The sequence below is a fragment of the Taudactylus pleione genome, unplaced genomic scaffold (genome assembly GCF_031769625.1).
Source record: "Taudactylus pleione unplaced genomic scaffold, aTauple2 ptg000887l, whole genome shotgun sequence".
In the NCBI taxonomy this organism is placed as follows: domain Eukaryota; kingdom Metazoa; phylum Chordata; class Amphibia; order Anura; family Myobatrachidae; genus Taudactylus; species Taudactylus pleione.
The window spans coordinates 4,009,547-4,031,775 of NW_028285288.1; positions in this window are offsets into that span (position 1 = coordinate 4,009,547).

A 22,229-nucleotide genomic window follows, 5' to 3' on the forward strand; every position below is an offset into this window, starting at 1 on the left:
ACCACAAGCACTGCGAGCAGTTTAGATGCCTTTCGATGTACTCGATCAATCAAATAAATAGCGGAGATGATGTAGGATGCGAGCGGCCAGGGGGCGTCTTTGCAAAATAGCGAGCGCATGTTTCGCTTGCTCGCTCAGACATAGAGGCGTCAACAGACCACAAAGAGCGAGCGCTCAATTTAAATAGCTGGCCCCTTTTTCTGAACGAGCGAGCGCAAATAGCGTCCGGCTCTGAATCAGGCCCTCTGAGTGCAAAGTCATAAGGTAATGAAAGAACTGTACATGTTGCTACTTTTGCCTACTTCGAAGAGGTGCAAAATTCTGATGGTACAATCTTCAAGGACACTTAAGTCCAAAAGAAGATGCTACATTTTCCGGACAAATTCACAACAAGGCAATTTATTTGCTGAATAGGTTTGAAAATCTTGCTCATCTGTACTTTTGTCCATCTCACTCATTCTGCACTGAACACCTATTTATTCTTGAAAGTCACCACCAGCTCGTCGGTTACGTGCCCAGGAGTACAAGAATGGAATAATGAGTTGCCAACGGAACCATGCGAATGACCACAGCACAGAGTATTTCAGGAGATGAGCCTGATAATCTTGTGGGGGCAGTGAACTGCCTTTATTATATTGGGAAGGACAGGGCAGTATGTGACAGGATCAGTGACATGTAGCATAGAATGGGTATGTGGTGTACTGTCAGAAAATGTTGACACCAACACGTTGACAGGTCTTGAATGTTGACAATCATAGACATAATGTTGACAAGAAAAATGCTGACATTCACAAATGTCGACATGATTAAAATGTTGAAAGATTTGCAATGTCGACAGTTAACATGTCAACACCAGAATTACGACACTATATTTCTGTGTTATTTTTAGGGTTAGGTTCATTGCTTGACGACATAGGGCCGAATTCAATTAGAAGCGTAAAGTCCGTTTCCGCAATACTTTTTCGCCGATTCAATTTATCTCCGGATTCAATTTGTCCGACTTTTCGCTGGTGCGAATGGTTTGCACCTTGTAACCAGTGGAAGAGTTTCGCCAAAGGATACCCGGCGGAAACAAATGCAGAATTTATGTTTTGTTACTCAAAAACACAAAACAAAACAACAAAAGACACCCCAAAAAGAACACTTTGAAAAAGTGGGTGAAAAAAAATCAAAGTGGGGGTACAAAATAAAAAACTAGCAAAATAGCCTTTGGGGGGGTCTGGAAGTATGGGGGAGATGTTTTTGGATTGTAGGTCTTTGCTGAAGGTGCAATTTTGGCGCATTTTAATGCTGGACTTTAGCAACTTTAAAATATGCTAGCCCCCATTTTCATGTACCCCAAATTCGATGGGACTACTTATTTCCCCCCCCAAAAATTGCTAAATGCTATTCTTCATCACTGTCCCAAATACGCTAAATAGTGCCTATTGAGACCATTCAAAGACCCCAAATACCTTCAGAAGGGCTAACCAGGGGTACCCATAGTGAACCCCCATGTCAAACTATCTTTTGGGGGGTGTCAGGCTGATATCCCCCAAAATGACATCACTTTTTGCTCATTTCATTCTCGCCGGGTCCTGTTTTCGCCGATATGGAATTGAATACGGGGATAAGCAGGGACGTGCGTGATACTTTATCGCACCCAAAACCTCCGATGATGGCGAAAAGTTCGTCCTCTGACTTTTTTGCTTGAAATTGAGTACGGGCCATAATGTGTATTTTCACATTCTAAATGACGATTTTTCATACCACACCTTCTGATACATATAGCAGCATCAACTACTGTACTGATCTGCATCACGTCTTCTCACAGCAATATAAAAATTATTTGCACACAATGTATAAAAGTAAAACTACCAGGAGAGATGGTGTAAAAAAAACAACTATCCGGGTTATATAGTCTTAGGGGTAAATTTACTATTTTATTTATTATTTATTTATTAACAGTTTCTTATACAGCGCAGCATATTCCGTTGCTCTTTACAATTGTAAGCATTAATAGAACAAAACTGGGTAATGACAGACAGATATATATTCATAGGAAGGCCCTGCTCGCAAGCTTACATTCTATAAGGAAATAGGCATTGATACACAAGGATAGGTGCTATACAGATGTGTCCTGCTACATGTTTGCCGATTGTGCTACAAACATGCGCACGCATAGTGCCATGCGATTACCCGCAGCATCATAGGCTACACTATGGCGCATACTGCAATCGCACCATGCGGTGCAGGTGTAATTACAGTGCAAATATCCACTTGCAGGCACAAGCCTCGCATCCTGCGTAGTGCGATTTGCTGCATACGCAGCAAAGATGTAGCAGGACACATCTGTATATTGCATTTTGGTCCAGCCAGAATGCACAGTTTCTTGGTTGGCTGCATGATCCAGTCACACAGGAATGTCGATCAAATGTCATGAGGATGTGAGAGAAAGACGAAGTGTGAGATTGTGTGTGGACTGTAAAAGGGTATGTAATTAGATATGGAAGCTATGAAGGTTATGTGGGAGTTTCTGGAATCTGATAAGCTTGCCTGAAGAGGTGAGTTTTCAGGGAACGCTTGAAGGATTGGAGACTAGAGGAAAGTCTTATTGTGCGAGGTAGTTCATTCATTAGAGTGGGTGCAGCACGAAGAAAGTCTTGTAACCATGAATGGGAGCAAGTAATGCATAGGGATGAGAGACGCCGATCTTGTGCTGAGTGGAGAGGTCGGGTTGGGAGATATTTTGAGATGAGTGAAGAGATGTACGTTGGTGTGGTTTGGTTAATAGCCTTATGTGTAAGTGAAAGTATTTTGTATTGAAAACGGTAAAGTAAGAGTTTTTAGAAGTGAGTTTTAGAAGAGATGTTGCCCATAGCAATCAATCAGATTCTAGCTATTATCTTCTAGAAGGTGCTAGTTAAACCTTATGTAGAATCTGATTGGTTGCTATTTGCAACATCTCTTCTAAAACTCACTTCTAAAAACTCTCACTTTAGTAAATTTACCCCTTAAGCTCTGCTGTTAACGTAAAGCTGGCTGCTCGTAGTCTCCTGAAGTGCTGTTTGTGACCCCTGAGGCAGTGGGCCGCCATCACCAGCAAGAGCTCTGCACGGAGTGTCCTTAGTACAGACAGCTCTACTTTAGACTAGGGATGTGCAGGCTCGGATAGGTTCGAGTTTGCACGTGGAGTTCGGATTTTTCCCTCCAAAAAAACGGAACTCAGAACGAGGCAAAACGTCATCTTACATGGACGAACATCATCATTCCTGGACAAAAGACCAGGAATGATGATGTTCGTCCATGTAAGATGACGTTTTGCCTCGTTCTGAGTTCCGGTTTTTTGGAGGGAAAAATCCGAACTCCACGTGCAAACTCGAACCTATCCGAGCCTGCACATCCCTACTTTAGACTGCAGGGTGCATACTGGAGTGTCCTTAGTACAGGCAGCTCTACTCTAGACTGCAGCGAGCGTGCTGGAGTGTCCTTAGTACAGGCAGCTCTACTCTAGACTGCAGGGTGCATGCTGGAGTGTCCTTAGTACAGACAGCTCTACTCTAGACTGCAGGGTAAGTGCTCGAGTGTCCTTTGGCTCTGCAGCAGGTTACTTGCCCCGAGCATCCTTTGGCTCTGCAGCAGCAGCTCTACTGGCTGCAGGATGCCTTGAACGGTGCCCTGTTCCCAGCAGAGCTGCTGCAGAGCCAAAAAATATTTATACACAGATTAATCAACCTACAGTACAGTACCCACTAAATTATCATTTCAAATTTGCTCCCGTGAACTTCAGTCTTCAGCAAATCCAAACTACACTGGGAGCGTAATGAACCGTATCACTGACCTATATGAGTAGTAACAATCTTGCTCCAATCTGACACCACTACAGGCGTTTAATACCATAAAGTTGACTTTTTCCAACAATAACCCAATGACAGCTTCAGAAAAAATAAATAAACAGATGATACATAAGTTCCCTACAGCGCTTGTTCCTCTTCTGGATCCCAGACACGCACACCCCCAAAGACAATATGCTATCAAATAACAATTCAATTAAATGGGCAAGCAATCTATCATCAGTGCAGCGTGATTAAAATGTCATCTGTTATCAACGCGATCATCTATTAGCGAAAAGTCAGGTTACATTTCAACGCAGCCTCTCAGCAAAATGAGGTGTGGTAAATCTGATTAATCAGATCCTATTTACCAAAATCTGGCAGAACATTTGAAAACAGGAGCAAAGTAGCATGACAAGGCGGCAGCGGGGAAAAAAAAACGAGAGGCCAAGCGACAATGGTGTCGTGCTGTCAGGTTTCAGAAGTGACATTTGCAGTCCGCAGGCGTCTGCTTTGGGTATTAACCTTTTCACACAGTTTGGTCCCTGCTCACATTTTTATGTCTCTCAGGAGATAGGATTGAGATGTATTTTCCTTTCCCCAGAGGAGGGACCAGAAAAGCCACCTACTAGTAAAATAACCTACTCCATACCACTATATAATAATAAACAACAGTTTACTGTATTATTATTATTATTATTATTATTATTATTATTATTATTATTATTAATATTATTATTATTATTACAGTATTTGGCTATAGGAGACAGGAACAAGCTTCAAATGACAAATTTATATATAACGACGTGGAATTTTTATCCCGAATGACCACCTTCCACCTGATATAAAATATTCTGCCCCTAAACTTCCCACTTAACTCAATACTGTCATCACCTGTGCTGCATTAATTGATGTGAAAGTTGTTTTCTTCCCCCAAACACCATTTAATTAATTGAACTTTTTTAATTGCAAGTTAAGGGGCGGATTGTGAGTTGGAGGCATCTGTAGACAGTTTCCGGTTCGACCGCGGCAGCCGGCTTACCACTATTTGCTAACGAGAGTTCCTGCCTGCCTGCCTATACTGGTTATCTGTCCACCTGCGTGCAGAAGGCCGGGTTGCCCACTGTTTCTCTGTACCCAGTCGTCATCATCAGCATTGGTACTTATACTCACCCCATGCTGGGTGCAAGAAATCCATCAGAAACATCCCGACTGCTGGGATTCCAAAGGTAAGTACTGGAGTTAGGGGGAGGGTTAGGCACTAGGGGAAGGGTTAGGTTTAGGCAGGGCCGTAACTAGTGTCGTGTGGCCTGTGCCATGGCACAGGGCACTGCAGGGCAGGGGGTGCTGTTTGGGCCTGTCACTTTTCTTGTTTATTATCATTCTCACTTGTAGCTTCCTCTTCTTTTATCCCCAGCATCTCCTGGCCTCCCCTATCTCTTCCTTGGCCCTTCCCCATGAGGCCATGGCCAGTATTCAGGTGCACTATCTTATGTACCTATTTAAAAAATGAAGAAGGGGGCGCCAATGCTCTCTCTGGCACAAGGCACCAAAAAGTCTAGTTACGGCTCTGGGTGTAGGCTGCAGGGGGAGGGTAGGTGTAAGCTGTAGGGAGGGAGGGTTAGGTTTAGGCACTGGGGGGGAGGATAGGTTTAGGCTGCAGGGAGGGATGGTTAGGGGTAATGGTTAGGTTAGGGTTACTTACCTCTAGGCATCGGGATTGTAACCTGGTCGGATGCCGGCGTCGAGATTCTAACCACCAGGATCCTGAGCACCGACATCCCGTACCTATCCCCTCCCCAGGCTGATTTCTAATATGCAATTGGATTCCTGGTACAACTAGGGAAATTCCTTAATCCAAGACTTAATCGAGCATACCTCTCTTTTTTCCTTTACAATATTGCAAAATAAATATCAAATGTCTATCCAAGACTCTCATAAATATATAGAGATCTGCAAATTTATCCAGGTCTCCCTCCCCTTTAAAGCCCCCACCTAACTTTATCATGTATACCCTTACATTCCCTAGCCAATGGGTTTGCATTATGTTTTGGTGTAAAGAACTCCTTTCCCCTGGTGATGAATATAAACTACCTCTTCAACTCAGACTGTTTTTAAAATGTCTAAATGCATCAATCATTCTGAATGTTGCTTAAAGTTATTCGTAGACTGTACCTGATGCCAGATTAACGCCATACATTCTGGCATTCTGCAACTACATTCTCTTAGAGCAACTGTGGTAAGGTTGTGTCTCTCTGATTCCCATTTTTGTTCCTGTGTGTTTATTCATGGTATCTGGATTGATGTTTTTGATCTGTTCTTTCAAGTGGATAAGACAAGATGGCTCAATTCTAATGAGATTGCCCATTCCTGTCACTGCCTTCTTTGTCTTACACCCCACTGTAAATTTTTAACAGATCCTATGGTAATTACCACTAGAGCTATCATTGCACAGCATTGGAAGGAACTTTCTGCTCCCTTTCCCTCAAAAATGTTGGTTAAAATTCAAAAAAGTTGCTGGTTTTCTTGGACTTGCTGTTACAATGAGCACTTTACTGGGTCACTTTCCCTCGGTAATTAGCCATGCATTTCAAGGATGTTTTATTTGCCTATATTTATTGCTTATATGTGCTGGCTAAGTATAAATAACTCTTCCCCAAGACTTTGATGTTGTCTTTACCCTCACTTACTTTTTCCATTTATTGTGCTTTTTTAAGTTTTTCTTATTGTTTTTTAAAACCCTCAAGAATATATTGTTAAAAAAAATAAACAAAAACAATTAGTCAATGAACATCGAGGCCACATTCAAGGTCATTGACTGATGTGTGTCTATATTGCCAACAGCAAGGCCGGCTCTTGGGGCGTTTGACCAGTGCGGTTGAACAGGGGCGCCACCCCATAGAGGGCGACCCCTCCCAATCATCCCAATTTCATCGGGAGAGTCCCATTTTTCAGGCACTGTCCCACTGTTCCACCCACGGGCTGAAGTGTCCTTTGAGTGATTGGGAGGTTGGGGACCGCCACAGCTGCGCAGCAGTGCCGGAATCTGGAAAAGCTGAATGGATACCGTGCACATGGGCATGGCATCCATTCAGTTCAGGGAGAGGGCTGGGGGCTGCCCAACTACTAACAGAGTGCTGGGCTTGCCCCCAGCCCCAAATAGCATCATTTAGGTGGTGTGGCCTATGGTAATTAGGTACAGCTTTGCAAATAAGAATTATTTACCGGTATTGCAAACAGGTGTATTATATAACTAAAACAACCAATCAGATATATTCTTTCAGTCTCTACCTTGTACCACATACATAAGAGCTAACTGTTGATTGGCCACTCTTTATGTTGGTCATACAGTAAAATCTCTACACTCCGCCTTGGTTATAGTTTATAGCCCTGTCGCACGATTACACATTTACACAGTCATTTGGAACGCAATTGGATTGAACATTCACATTTAGGTGAAATGAGAGAACATAAAATAAAAATGGGAGAGGACTTTGCTCTCAATGTCGGTGGCTCTTATTGTTATTCTCACTAACAAATTACAGCTGGTAATTGAGCTGGCTGAGAACATGAGAAAACTTGGTTGATGCACACTTCAAACATTCGCCCAGCAGCTAAAACACATAGGAGGCTCCAGGCTCCTTTGTGCTGGCTCTGCCAGTGCGGAAATAAATGTGTTCCAAAGAGATTTTTGTGCTCTCATGAGCTATAAGTAATGACAGAAAAGTAACAATTACTTCTTGGGGAAAAAAGGAAGAAAACATTATGGCTCGGCAATATAAATCTGTAGTCTCTGCCTGCAAGGGATAGTATTTAACAGCTTCTCAACTCACTATCTCTCCTGCCCAGAAGGCCAATTTCTAATAACTGTTTCCTACATCATTTCATTTCTTTCTTTTTTTTAACCCATATTCTGCTAAAAGTGCCTAACGTGCAATAAATAGTCTGGGGTTGCGGTCAAGGCAAGGTTGAGGGCAGAGGATGTACTCATTACAGGAGTGCTATGGAAAGTTAACATACAAAATGGCAACACCAGAGTATCCACAAACAAAAAAATGGCAGCTGCTCAATCAATCTGGTAGTACTTTTTTCAGGTGCATCAAAGGGAGGGGGTCATACCAAGTAGAAAAGGGAGGGGTTTTAAACCCCTATTGTTCCTTAGCACACTGAATTATACTAGCAACAATATATGAACACTATATGGTAATAGCTGGATGTTTTTTGGGGTGCTCTGAACCCATTAGTGTTAGGGACTGCTAGTGACAGAGAAGCCGTGACGAGGCCTAGCAGCTTCCCATGTATTTGCAAATGCATGCAACCAATATCTCTGGAATTCTATTACCATATAGTGTTCATATATTGTTGCTGGTATAATTCAGTGCGCTGAGGAACAATAGAGGGTTAAAACCCCCTCCCTTTCAACACCAGAGTATCGACAGGTTCTGAATGTAAACAGTAGGAATATCTATAAAGACATTAGGTTAACAAGCAATATGTCGACATTCACTAATGTTGATATAATCATAATATTGACATTTACCATGTGAACACCAGAAGGTTGACATACCGTTTCTTGCATATTTTTGCCTATCTATAAACCTAACCAAACCACAAACCTAACCTTAAACCTATATCTAAACCCTAAACATAAACCTAAAGCTAACCCAAACACCAAACGTAACCCTAAATCTATGTCTGACCCCTAACCTTAAACATTACTCTAAACCTGAATCCTACATTAAACATCACCATAATCATAAAACTAACCCTAAAACTAACCCTAAAATTACCCTAATCCTAACCCTAACCCAATAACTAACCCTAACACTAAACCTAACCCAAAACCCAACCCTAACACTAAACCTAAACCTAACCTTAAACATAACCTAACCCTAACGATAAACCTAACCTTAACACTAACCCTAACTGTAAACCTAATCCTAACCCTAAAAATAATACAAAACTATACTGTTGACATTCTGTTGTCAACACGTTAAATGTCAACATTATAAACATGTAAACATTATTCCCATTAACATTTGCGAATCCCATTTTTTCTTGTCGACCCAATGTCCATGTCAACATTCAGAACCAGTCGACATTCTGGTGACAACATTCTGACCGTAACCCTTTCATTATGGTTCCTCTGTAGAGATGACTGTGTGATCAATATTCCCTATGACCCTACCTGCTGGGAAAGGTCACATAGTAATAGCTACAGCTGGAACAATATAGGGAAGCACTGTTTAAATATTAGTAAGTACGTTAAAGTTGGGCAGGCCCGCATATAGGTTGACAACCAAAATGGCTGTTTTAAAAGCAAATGGCACAAAAAGACAGCAGGTGCCAATGATTAGTATCGGATTGGCATGGTTGAGACCTTGATCGGGGCTTGTAGGGAACGTGATTGGTCAATGGCTAAGATCTTACTGGGTGTATGGTAATTGTCCAATGGAAAATGACAATCCAGCTTCAGTTTGAGTAGCCAGATCGGGATACAATCAAAATTCAGACAGCCGGGAAACCGACGTGGGACTAAAGACAGGTATCAAAATCCTTACAACCGTCTATACTCCGACACTGGAATCTAGACAGACGGCTTCAAGAACGAAGGTAAGCTGGGCAGTGTTAGCGCTTATCCACGATGAGGGGGTAGGGTTACGTTTATGGACCCTCGGGGGGACATAGGGTTAGGCACCACCTCGGAAGGGTTAAGTTAAGGGTGCAGGGAGAGGGGTTAGGTTTGGGTACCCCTGGGGGGAGGTTAGCGTTAGGTACCACCCTGGGAGGGTTAGATTTAGGGTACGGGGAGGGGTGTTATGTTTAGACACCCCGGGGGGAGTTTAGGGTTAGGCACCACCAGGGGGTTGGGTTAGGCACCACTAAGGGAAGGTAAGGATTGGGGGGGGAGAGGGGAGGGTTAGGATACTTACCAGCCCCAGTCAGGAACTTCAGCGTTCGGGTTGAGGCATTGGGATTTAGTCAGACGGTTTCGTGGGGCGTCAGCATTTCATATCCAACCCTCCGGATCTACATGCATAGGAACAACAATGAACCCCTTCATAACCAAGGCTGCTCTACATTGTCCATTCTTATGTTACCAGACTAAATTTCACCTTTATGTAAAGTATACTGAAATATAGTTTACTACTTTACAAATAAATATTATATTTTGGAAACTCATGTGTAGGAGGTGAGGAGAACACACCATGCTATCTGCCTATATGCAGGCCCATGATAATTGGTGTCAAAGGCAGCTGCCTACTTTGCCTATATCATCAATACAGTCCTAGAACTACCCGTTGTGTAATGGAACAGATTGTGGTGCCTGATTCTGACTTGGATGCAGCGATGCCTGTGTGTGCTTCTTTTGCCAACCACGACTTATACCGCTACAAGCCCCTCCCTGATGTACACCCATGCGTCACAATGCGTAAGGTCTGAGACACCCACTTCTGTGTCTACGAGTCTGTAGGAACACTATCAGGATGCATGCATGGTGAGACAAAGCTTAACTATGTCCAACCTGTCCGGGGATGTAGTCAAGATCCTGACAGTGACCATCCCGACAGACACAATACCAGGAGCAGAATTCCGATGGTCAAAATACAGACGAATTCCAGCGGTGAGTATTAGTGTTAGGTGTAGGGTTAGGGTTAGGCACTAGAGCAGTGGTCGCCCACCTTAATTGGGGTGTGAGCTACTGGAGACAAATTAAACTTCCTGAAGAGCTACTAAAATTATAGAAAGAAAAAATCTGGTGAATAATCGAACAATTAAAGGTCATTTAATGAAAATGAAAAAAAATGTTTAATAGAAAACAAATATGAATGTAATTAATACACTTATATCATTGCAATTTTTAAATAAAGTTTAAGAACAGGCACATTTCACTGTTAATTATGGCTCCAAGGAGGTAGAGGAGCAAAAGATATCAGCAGGGCTGCAGTGTGATTTTGCGGGAGGTCTGGGCGGGAGCCACTCGCGGTGTTTGCCACGTATTGTGCTGCTCCACCGTGGCAAAGACGCCATGGGTGGAACCACGGGGAAGCAGTTCAGGTGATTGTAGCGGCTATGGCAATCACTTGACTCGCTTCACTGTGGCTCCACCCACTGCATCGAGGACACAGGGGAGCATGCATCAGAGGTCACTTCCACCTAGTGGGCTCCTAGCTGACTCGGCAGTACTGCAGCTAGACGAGCTACCAAATTTAAGACTGTGAGCTACCAGTAGCTCACGAACTACAGTTTGGAGACCACTGCACTAGAGGAAGAGTTAGGGTTAGACTGTGGTAAGGGACGGTTAGGGTTAGGCTGCCAAAGGGGACAGTTAAGGTTAGGGTTAGAATATTCACAAATTTGTTGGGGGTTTTGAACATCGGTGCCAGTATAATGACCGTTGGGATAATCACCACCAGGTTATCGTACCCAATTCCTGCAGCGAGCTCTCTCTGTCTCAGAAGTTTGTCATGTGATGCAATGGAACACTGCATTGAGGGCCTGATTCAGACCCGGACGCTAAACCGCGGACACACGCTATGGGCGATTGCCGCCCGTTTGCGCATGCGTATGCGTCAATATGCGCATGCGTGAACCAGTCATTGCATCCAGCAATCGTGCGCTCGTAGTACACAGACTGGATGCTATTTTGAGTGACAGCACCATTCATGGGTGGTAACAGGGGAAGGAGCTTATGATCGGGGGAGTGGTGCCGCGAACGCAGGAATGTCTGGGCATCAAAATGGCGTCTTATGGGTGTGCATAATTAGCAAAGAACCATCATTGTACACGTCACCTGGTTGTATTTCAGCCTGCAGTGATCGCAGTGCTTGCAGTGGGGTAGGGTCGACCTCAAGGGCTGCGAGCAGCTCCGATGGCTCTCGATGGTTCTGATTAATCAGACACTTCCTGGAGATGTCGTGTGTTAAGAAAGAAAAGTGGGCGTCTTTAGTCTGGCATGCGTTCGCTCTGCCGTCGCTCTCTAAGACATAGAGGGCGTCCTTACATCAGACAGTGCGATCGTGGAATTTGTATACCTGGCCCCTTTTAGCTGCGAGAGAGCATAGCTTAGCGTCCGAGTCTGAATCAGCTCCCGAGCCCCTGGAAAAGCTCCACTACCAAACCTTCTCTTATATGATACATGAAGCAGTCATGGTCGCCAATTATAATGTCAAACAATAAAACAACAAAAAATTGGAAACGTTTAACATTACTTAAATATGCAACTCTACTCTCATAATATCATAGCCGGGTCAAGTGTCCCTTTAAATAAAACCAATCCAACTGGCAATGTTTTATAGAAGAAGACAAAGAGCTACTTTTACAATGACTTTTTTTCCCTTGTTTCGATGAGCTCTGTACTATTAATCATCCATAATGCTGAAAATTATGAGGCAGCCGAAAAAAGAATCAGGATGTGGCTGGATTAGGTTATCTGGAAAGTCATTTCAGGGAGAATGAAGCCGTCTCATCTCTCTATCAGTAGAGGAAATTAAAGACACGAGGATCCTTCTATGAAAGAGGCGCATCACGTCATCTGGATGTTACTGAGCCATCGCTGTCTGCCATTTATCTTGTCTTCCAACGTTGGATTTATCTTCCATATTGTTCATTTCCAATTACAGTCCTCATACATCTCCCCATGTTCTATAAATGCTCTTTAAATAAAAATTATGCTTTATTTGCTTTATTTATATGAGTTATGTAAGATTTATTTTTTTCTGAAAAGGGCAATAAATATTTATGTATGTAGTTTGCAGTGGACAGAGACAATACAGTATACTGTACATTTATACAGGAGCTGCAAGCTGCCATACAGGAAATGTATCTCCTCCTGAGATGCAACATATTTATTAAGAGAAGGCTTGTAGTCACAGAAGGTATTGTGAGGAGCCGGAGGGTGAGATTGGGCAATTTATTTGTGGAGGTCCAATTCCACTATAGAATACAGCCTGTAGTCAACAGACTGGAGCTGTGTCACTGTATGACAAGAGGACCCAGGGCCACCACCAGTGGTTAGAGATGTACGCAAACCCCCATGTTTTGGTTTTGGATCTGGATTCATCTTCATATTTTGATTTTGCAAAACCACCCTCAAGTGTTTTGGTTTTTGTTTTGGGTATGGATTTTTTTTTTTTAATTTGATCAAAAGTTTTTAAAAACATCTAAAATTATGTCATTTTTGCAATCCAAAATTCGAAATCTGTATCTGTTTAGATTCACAAAATTCGGGTGGGTTTAGATTTCTGGAAATCTGAACCACACATAACTTTTAGTGGTGTGTGACAAGTGCCAAAGCCCAGGGCATAATGCATGGGTGTATCCGTCACTGCCCTGGTAGATCATATGGTGTGCCTAGAAGTTCACCCTGCTGCCTGGAGAGGAGCGCAGCATATACTTCGGGTAATTCACGTATCCAGCTTCCAGTCCCTGGCTCCTTGTTCTGTGATGTCAAGATGTCAAGGTGTCTGTGTGGGAAGCCCAGGGTAATTTCTACAGTGCTGCGGGGGCACCACACTGTGGATTTACTGTTAAAGTGTGACCACTCTAGATTGTCATAGCCTTGTGCTGATTGTGTTTTCTGTGGGGGTACCCTACGCTGTTCATCCTTCCACTATAGTGGCAACCAGATCAGATTGGGTGTGGATTGAAATGCCGGCGGTTTGATTTCTCTCTCTCGCACTGCTCCCTGTCTTTCTCGCTCTGCTCCCTGTCTCTCTCTCTCGCACTGCTCCCTGTCTTTCTCGCACTGCTCCCCGTCTCTCTCTCGCACTGCTCCCTGTCTTTCTCGCACTGCTCCCTGTCTCTCTCTCTTGCACTGCTCCCTGTCTTTCTCCTTTCTCTTGCACTGCTCCCTGTCTTTCTCCTTTCTCTTGCACTGCTCCCTGTCTCTCTCTCTCGCACTGCTCCCTGTCTCTCTCTCTCGCACTGCTCCCTGTCTTTCTCCTTTCTCTTGCACTGCTCCCTGTCTTTCTCCATACTCACCTTCCAGTCCTCCAGCATCTCATGGTACCCCTCTCTTCCTTTATTGAATATTGACTTTATAGCCACTACATGATGATGACATGATGGCTTTATTCCTACACAAACAGGCGGCTTCCAGACCATGTGATGTCCTGCATGAGCAGTGAATACCGACTCAAGACGCTGCCTGTCCCGAAAGGATCAATTTCTTCAGAGGCTCCCAATTGCAGAGCAATCATACAGGTAAGAAAATACTCATTCACAATGCATGCTTCCTTGGAAGCACATAGCCACGCCCCTTGCCACAAAACCACGCCCCCTTTTTGGACGCGCGCCTTCGGCGCGCACATATAGGGACGCTTTCGGGGACTTTTCCAGGGCCCCTTTAAGTTCCCAATCCACCCCTGGTAGTCTGTAAACTCTAGTGACTGTTGTGCATGTAGATCGGAAGTTTTTGAGATCCTTTACTACCCCCTCTGCCAATAACAATCTGTTTTCAAAGTGGTACAATTCGGAGACTTTCATGAATGTTGCCTACAAACTAAAGACTAAACCTACTCACCAGTGCATTGCTCCAGACTCATGCATGCACGAGTTGCCAGCTGCTTTTGTCAACTCCGGTCCCCACCTACAAGCAGTATAAAGTGGGATCAGACCTTGCATTCAGTGATAGGTGATTGCTAATGTGTGCATTGACTTGCTACTAGACTCAACGTTATGTGCTTTACTGTTTACCAATTGTAGTAGTGATTCTTAACTAGTCTTCTGGTCTTTCCTTCATGCAAACTGTGTACGAGTTTTTTGCTAAACTAATCAGACCATGCTCTTGGATGACCTTTGCTATCTGCCCATTCTGTGTATTAGACCCTTTGATAGAATTTGACTATACTTCAGTCTATTTCTTTGTGTTACATGACCCTCTGTCTATAAGACCCTGGAATGTAATTAACCACACTACTGCCTTACCCCTTGTCTGCTGTATATTTCTCTCACATGTACACTACCGAACCCAGGACTGTCTAGAACACGTTATCCTTCTTCGTATAATGGCTGTTGGTCAGTGTACTTCTCTACTGCACCACATATTACAGTAGAGATGAGCGGTTCGAATTCCTTGGAACCTGAGCACGCCTGAACTTTCGGGATCCGATATGATCCGAGCCAGCAGCACGGATCTCTCTGGCTGCCTCAGTTCCCTACCTGAGCCAAAATCTTGAGAGCCCGCTGTTGGATCTTGCAGTTTTGGCTCGGGTGTTAATTTCAAAAGTCCTGATGAAATCAATGGGCTGCCCACTGATTGGCTGAGAGCCATGACAGACGGCTCTCTCAGCCAATCAGCGCTTCCCCATAGACTCCAATGGGGCACCACACCAAGGACACTGCTACCTGCAATGCCGCTACCACTGGCACCCCCTCTAGTGCCGACACCGTTGCACCCCAGCACTCCCAACACCTCCTCGAGCAACCCTACACTGGGGACACCGCCGCCAATTCCGCACTGCCAACACCTCCAGAACTCCCACACTGAGGACACCGCCGACACCCCTTAATTGCCGACACTGCCAGCAACCTAACACTGAGGACACCACCTACACCCCCACATTGCTGACACCACTGGTCCTTCCACCGCCGCCACCCCCGCACTGCCCTCACCGTAGTCACTTCTGAACTGCTGACACTGCCAGCGCTCCCGCAGTGAGGACACCGCTGCCACCCCCACATGCCCGATACCACCGGCACCCCCTGCACTGAGGACAATGCGGGCACCCTCTGTCACAGTAAGGGCGCCATTGGTGTATCCATCCTGCATTGTATCCAACCCCCACTGTATTTGACTTGCACTGTAACCCACACTGTATCCAACCAATGCTATACCTGGCCCACACTGTATCCAACCTGCACTGTATCCAACCTGCACTGTATCCAAACCACACTGTATCCAACCTGTGCTGTATCCAACCTGCACTGTATCCAACCTGCTCTGTATCCAAACCACACTGTATCCAACCTGCACTGTATCCAACCTGCACTGTATCCAACCTGCACTGTATCCAACCAACGCTATACCTGACCCACACTGTATCCAACCAACGCTATACCTGACCAACACTGTATCCAACCTGCACTGTATCCAACCTGCACTGTATCCAACCTGCTCTGTATCCAAACCACACTGTATCCCGCACTTATCCAACTTACAGTTATGGTTTTTATGTTTGGGGAGATTTTAGGGAACTGCTCAACAAAAAGGCTCATTGATTCCATTTCTAATTTGCTAAACATTTTCAAACAGAAATAACTGCCGGGTATTTGTGCTGCTGCTGTTTCTTAGTTTAGCCAGTCAGCCTTTGGTTTATATTGGTGAACAATATTGTGAGCTGTGAGGTGGTCAAAATTGAGTGGAAATTACTGAAATTAGGCCCTCATTCAGAGCCGTTCGCTATTTGTGGTCGTTAGTTCAAAAACAAGGGGTGGCTATTCAAATGATCCGTTCGCAAATTGCAGTCTGTTCACACCTCTAAGTCTGAACGAGCGAGCAAAATATACGCTCGTTTATTTGATAAAAACGCCCCCTGGCCGCTCGCACCATACGTCATGTCCGCTATTTATTAGATTAATCGAGTACATCGTACAGCGTATGAACTGCTCGCTATTCTTGTGGTTGTTTTTTTCAACCGCTATTTTGCGAGCAGTTCTGAGTTAAAAAAAAACAAGTGACGTGGTCAATGACGCTGCTGTATTAATTATGCACTCCCTTAAAACGCCCGTTTTGACCTTTAAGCACGCCTGCGTTCGAATTCCACTCCCCCGTTTTCAAACACCTTCCCCTGTTACCACCCACATACGCCTCATTCTGTCACTCAAAATAGCAGGCACTCGCTATATAGCGTACAAACGATTTTCGGCCGCATTGACTGGTTCGCGCATGCGTACTAAAAACCATACGCATGCGCAGATGTGCGAACATCGCTCGGAACGAGCGTACGGCCGCTAGCGAGCGGCTCTGAATGAGGGCCTTAGTTTTATTGAGGTTAATAATACTCTAGGAACAAAAAAAGGCCCAACTTACAGTACTGTATGTGATTTTGACTTTTTTTTGTACATTTTTGGAAAAAATCCCAAACCAAAACCAGTCATTGCATTTTTGCCAAACCAAAACCAAAAAAAGGGCGATGAATTAGAACCAAAACCAGCAAAAATGGCCCGGTGCACATCTCTAATTTACCTGTGCCATTTACCATATATTTCAGTTATGAAACATACGCACACTAATTCCATGGTCACATACACTTACATAACATTTCACCCCCATTCTGGTTGTTGACCCAAAACAGCAACTGAACCTCTTGACCATATCTGCATGCTTTTACGTATTGAGTTGCTGTCACATGATTAGCTGAGAAGACATTTGCATTACAAGTGTACAAGCGTGCCTAGTAAAGTGACTGCGCACGGTACATGTAAAGTCACAGAAACATGTCAACGCTGAAGAAATCAATAGATCTTAAATAATGGGGAATATATTTTCCTATGCACATCACACATAATGCCTCTCTTTATATAATATGGCTGATAACGGAACATTAACTCCACTGAAGTATAATAAGAATTCATATTTTTTTGTAATTATCAGGAGCACTTTCATAATGTATAACCTTTCTTAAATTTTAAGGTTTAGTGATACTTGGTTGCAAATTACTTCTGTGATAAGGTAATCTATCAACATACAAACCGGACAACTGCATATACCGCATCAATCAATTTGTGACATCTCAATTGAAAAGTCAATGAAAAAAATACAACATGACTGGTAAATTCAAAGCTGGACTATTGCTTACCGGAAAATGTGTAACCATTAACAAACATTAACATATGATGAATATGACATGTCGGCTATTTTCTCCGACCTCTGGAGCGTATACCAGATTTTTCCAGGGAAAAACAAAACAAAACAAAAAACCCCTGTATTACAGTTGTATATATTCAAATAATGTTTTCAGGATTAATGCATTAAAAATCTGAATAATGCATGTTAGGTATAAGCAGAGATTACAGGTTACATTATAGAACAGAATTGCTATGTTGCCTTGAGATGCATTATTTTTAGCGATACAAAAGAGGCTTTAGAGCGATTACTTATTTGTCAGAAGATTCAATGCGGATTTAATTAGAATTTTCACACTTTTTATGTCAATAAATTGTGGGAGTGCTCAGATTATCACACTGAGCCGGGATTTAATGCTGGCAGCGATGAATATCGTAGATTTTATTTTAGGAGTCAAGTGCTGCAGGCATTGTCGGCAAGGATGGCATTAAGAGAATAACAAAAACATCCAAGAAATGCATGGTATTTTGTGCACATTAAATATAAAATGATGACTATAATAGATTATTTAAAATGCTACAATTACATCCCATCGTTGAGCATTAGTACAGATGCTCAAACAGGTCTATATCTGAATAATGATTGCTGTTGCTTAAGGGATAACATCTACATAAAGGAAAAAGTTTGGGAACTAAGCTGACCTTTAAAAGTTGTTTGATTCCAGAATAGCAATTTCTTATATAAACTTAAACCTACATTTTTATTAGCAAGTTCTATAAAAATCTGTTATTCTTTATGATAAAATGAAGAATGCTGTACACTGAGTGGCCAAATTATTGCGACCACCAGGCGATTTTATGCAAAGTAGCGTTTCCACGTATAACGCTGATGCAGGATGTCTGAATCTCTATAAGGACGGAAAGGCAAACGTATGCAGAGGAACGTGAATCACTCAAGAAATAATGGGTAAGCGAAGCGCTCTGATGGACTTTGAGCGTGGGTGTTCGCAGCCCCGGTGCAAGCATTAGTAAAATGGCTGCAGTATATATACTACGCATGTTCTGGCTCTGAGCGTACGCATCTTCAGGCAACACTGAGTTATATGCAACTCAGTTACAGCTCTACTTGAGGCTGAAGGGGCATAACTGTGTAGTAAATGGGCATTTGCATGTAGGCAAAGCTTAATAAGGGAGGACAGAGGTATGTAAATATCAATCTACTGGACAAACATGCAGAGAAGCTGAAAGAGGATATGATGGAATTCAGCGATTCTGCTAAGTATGTTGGTATTCTAGCTCCTTATTTTCTGCACCAAGACACAAGGTTTTGCAGCATATTGGTATTAGATCACTACATTTTGGCAATGATGGTTGCTACTAGGAGGTATATTTACTAAAGTGAGAGTTTTTAGAAGTGGAGATGCTGCCCATAGAAATCAATCAGATTCTACTTAACATATAACTAGCACCTTCTAGAAGATAATAGCTAGAATCTGATTGGTTGCTATGGGCAACATCTCCACTTCTAAAAGCTGTCACTTTAGTAAATAATATACCCCTAGGTTTTTTCTCCCATGTAACGTCTTTCATTCCAACAGCCACAAAACTTTAGAGATGCAAACAGCTCCTAGTGAGCAAGTTGTTGGCTCAAGTAGCCCATGACACAAAGTCTCCTGCTTCTTCTACAAATGTTACTCACGAAAAAAAAAAATTACTTGTTCTAGGAGTCATCTGGATGATGAGGCAACACAGTGCACCAGTGTGATAGATTATGACATCTTCTCAGGCTTAATAGAAATGGCCTCGTATTGACACTTCTCCAGCATCACCCCCCCTCCCTTACTATGAGGTAATGGAGGGGGGATGGAGATGGAGGTGGTTGGTGGGAGTTGCGACACGCTAAAGAAATGTACAGCTTACCTTATGTGAACAAGTCTGTCCGTCCCTGGGCACACCCTTTTCTGGAGACACATTATAGCAATGAATATGCTCTGTAAACGCAGATTCCCGATGTTTGGGAATCTGCGCAGGCGTCTGATCCGTACTGCGCATGTGCAGTACTGGTCCTGCGTGTTAGCACACAGAGCGGCAGCAGGCTGTCAGTGATTGACAGTCTGCTGCCATTTGTGGGCAGGAGGGGGCGGCGACGGCCTCTGTTTCCCGAAATGGATGTATGTCGCCGCTTTTGGGGGGGGGAGGGAAAATGCCAGAGGAGATTTCCTAGCCTCTTTCTCTCATCTGCGGCGGCTGGCTTGCGTGACCCCATGGGTCACTTAGCCGGCCGATGTCCTTGCAAATTATCCGATGCTGCATTGCGCAACATAACTCAGATAAGTAATTCATGCAGGAAACCTGATGCATTATTATAATTGCAAGGATGGAATTGCAAAGCTGCTAGCTTTTGTGTGAGCTTTGGGCCTCATTCAGACCCACTCGTGAGCGGCTGTCCACTCGCAAGTGGGTTGATGGTGTGCACGGCGCATGCGCACGACGGAGGGAGCTCCATCGTGCGCATGCGCGAGACGCGACAAGCGAAGGACTTTCCTTTGCTCGTTGTGTCTGATCAAAGGGGGCGTGCTGTCGATGTTGATTGACAGCACGCCCCCTTTGGTGGGCGTGCCTGCCAGACGGAGGCGTCTGGCGTGACGCCTACCGTCAGAAGCCGGCCCCACTGATATCACTAGTGATGTCAGTGGGAGTGTTTTTTGCTCTGATAGAGCCAAAATCACTCCTGGCCTTGCGGTTGAGAAACTCAACCGCAGGCTTCTGCTCGCAGTGGCGATGGTCGCGATGGTCAAGACCATCGCGACCATCATCCTGCACGCTCGTATATGCTGTGGGTGGTGACCCACAGCTATACGAGCGTCCAGGAGGACACTCCATAGTAATGGAGGTGGGCCCTGATTCAGAGTGAGCGCTCTGGTCAGAGCGTCCGGCTCTGAATCAGGGCCTTTATCCGCTGGGCATAAACCCTATGAGCAGCAATCGACAGTAAATCACAACAGAACAATGATGAGACTGTCAGCAAAAAACCCCATAAGCAAGGAAATAAAAATTCTGCCATATTAAAATAGATAGAATTGGATCACATGGATACACATTCTGCTCTAGATGCTATTTACAGCAGAAAAACAGCTCAAGTTAAAATTGTTTCATTAAAGTCTACACAGCTTTTCCCACACCTGTAGCAGAAGCAATATAACAGTAATCACCAAACCCAGAGTTTCCCAAACTCTGCCAATACAGTCCAGGTCTTAAGTATATGTATGCTTAAGTCCAGATGGTTAAATCAAATTCACTGGGGAACTAATTAAGTAACCTGTGCTCAACCATGGATATCCTTAAAACCTGGACTGTAATGGTGGAGTTTGGGAACCTCTGACCTAACCTGCCTATTGTAAGTATTGAATGATCTGGGGTAACAGGTTTAAAATAACTTATAGAGTCAGTAAAGTATTCTGTGTATCTTTTCTTCTTGAATTTGCACTAAACATAACCCAGTGTTCCTCCTGATATTCAGCTGGCACGAAAAAATAGATTCAGAACGATAAAAATTAGTTATTGTCGCGTAGGTCCTGGGCAGCTTCACACAGCATACGTACACGGGGACCCGGTGCATGGGTTCAGCCACCAGTTACAGGCCTTAACATTTGACACGTTAAATAGAATTTGTTTTAGAGATGTCAGAGATGCACTACATGTTCTAGCATCCAGTATTTTTCAGCCAAGGGTGGCAGCTTGTGACCAGTTTTTTACAGCCAACCTCTGTGTAGTGTCTGTTCCAGCAGGTCATGAAAGCAGTAAAACACTGCCTCTAAGGGGGGTATTCAATTAGGTACAAGAACAGCAAAAATCCCCCACCAGCTGGGTTTTTCCTGCAGGTGCGGGACTTTTGCTATTCAGTTAGGTGCAGGGTTTTTCATTTTTTGAGCGCCAGGAGTTTTTTTTTAGCAGCCCCAGTGCACAACCAATTTTTCATAAAATCCATATTTTTAGGAAAAATGGTCGGGAATTTGCTCTCGGGCCCCTGCATTACCCCCCTCCCCCTCCTTCCTAATGACTAATTAAGCAATTGGAAGTTTTAAATTAGTTTAATTATTCAGTATAGTAATTACTCACCTTCCGAAGCGCTGTCTTCTTCCTCCAGGCTGTCGGGACCCGGTCTTCTGCAGCAGCGTGTGCGGTAAGTATGTGTGACCCCTGTGTGTGTGACCCCCAGGAGGCAGCAGCAGGGAGAACTACATCTCCAAGCAGCTTCCTCATCTCGTAGCAGCCCCCTCAGCTCCCAGCAGGCCCCTCCCCAGCGCAAAGATGGAGGAGAGATGACATACGGGAGACTACTACTGGGGGCATTATATAAGAGGCACTACTGGGGGCACTGTATTAGGGGCATTACAGGGGGCACTGCATAGGTGGGACCACTACTTTGGGTACTGCATAGGGGGCTACTACTAGGTGCATTATATAAGGGGCACTGCATTGGGGGGAGTACTACTGGAGGCACTATATAAGGGGCACTACTGGGGACACTGCATAAGGGGCACTGCATAGGGGAACTACTACTGGGGGCACTATATAAGGGTGCACTACTGGGGGCACTGTATTAGGGGCATTATATGGGGCACTGTA